Source organism: Theobroma cacao, chromosome 5 (genome assembly GCF_000208745.1).
Source record: "Theobroma cacao cultivar B97-61/B2 chromosome 5, Criollo_cocoa_genome_V2, whole genome shotgun sequence".
Taxonomy (NCBI): domain Eukaryota; kingdom Viridiplantae; phylum Streptophyta; class Magnoliopsida; order Malvales; family Malvaceae; genus Theobroma; species Theobroma cacao.
This window is the reverse complement of record NC_030854.1, coordinates 28,060,002-28,061,510: the sequence shown is the minus strand read 5'-3', so window position 1 is coordinate 28,061,510 and position 1,509 is coordinate 28,060,002.

The window sequence follows — 1,509 nt, the reverse complement described above, 5'->3', positions numbered from 1 at the left end:
AAAAAAATATTTTTTAATTGAAATCGTTCAGTGCAATTAATATTTTTATTCATAAATTGATAATAATTATAACAAAAAATATTTCAATAATTGTCATTTAATAAATACACATTTATATATATAGGTTTTGAATGTTTTATACAATTGATGAATATTGACATTTTTATAGTGTTATGATAAAAAAAAAGATAAGATGGAATTTTTTTTTTTTTTGAAAATTGGAGCTTACTTTCATTATAATATGGGGTTAAATGCTTTGGAAAATATCATTATTGATTTTTCCCATTTTCATGTGAAAACCAAATAACACCATTGTTTTATAATTAACTCATATTTATTATTTTAACATCCAAATAACTCCACCAATGATAATGGAAAATGTTTTCTATAAGATGATCTAAACAATAGAAAATGTTTTTGACAGTTTATCCAAACAACAAAAAAAAATTAAATTTTCCTGTAAATATTTTACACAGAAAAAATTTACCTCTAATAAGTTATTTTTCGATCACTAAATAGACCCTAAAAAAGAAAAAACATTACTATTTGTTCTTTTTGGGACATTAATGTATTGGACAAGTGACATGATATTAGAGTCGGGGCAGAAAAGGGTACCAATTGGGGTAAAGGATTTGCATTCTTATTTGTCATCCCTAAATAGGTTTTGCAACTTTCTTCAAGCTCTCTAGTGGTGCCTTTTTGCCCTTAATTGTGTACACAAATCTTTCTTTGTTTTCGTTTCTTTGAAAAAGTTCGCAATTAAGTATTCTTTTAAGAATTAATGTGACGTTCTTCAATCTTTTTGAACGCATTCACAAGCAACAGAAGCATACCAGATAATGTAGATAATAAGTCCAAAATTATCTATGTAAATAATACGTGTTTATATATATATATTCAATATATATGTTATTTACTGATTAAATAACTTAATAATTTTAATTATTTTTTTATTTATAGGAATCATACGCTTCGACTTTATCGTAGAAGTGCGATAATGAACCATTGACCCAACTAGAGTTTGATCTTGAGACATGGATCAAGGCCATTGGAGGGCCCAACAATACTCGAACGTATGTTTATGGATTTCGCACCAGAGTCCCCACTTCAAGACTTCTAGCTCCTATCAACATCTGAGTCTGCTTGCGGTCCTAATGTTGCACCTCCTCCTCCTCATTTTACACTTAAGCTCGAGGGATATCAACAATTGGTTAGTATCATCAATGCCTTGACGACTTCTGTAAACAGACTTTAGTAACTTGATTATGGAGATAATTGCAGCAAGGAGACCACCAAACACCTTCGGGTCTTCCTCATCAGAACAATCCAATCTGTCACGTCCACCACAGTAGTAGTAGCCGCCACCCCCCACCCCCATCCCTTCACTGAGATTTGTATTTACATTAGATTATTGATTGATGTTTACATTGGATTTTTTTTATTAATTACGATTTATATTACATTTTCATATTTTTTATATTCATATATATGTTTGCTATATATTTTCTT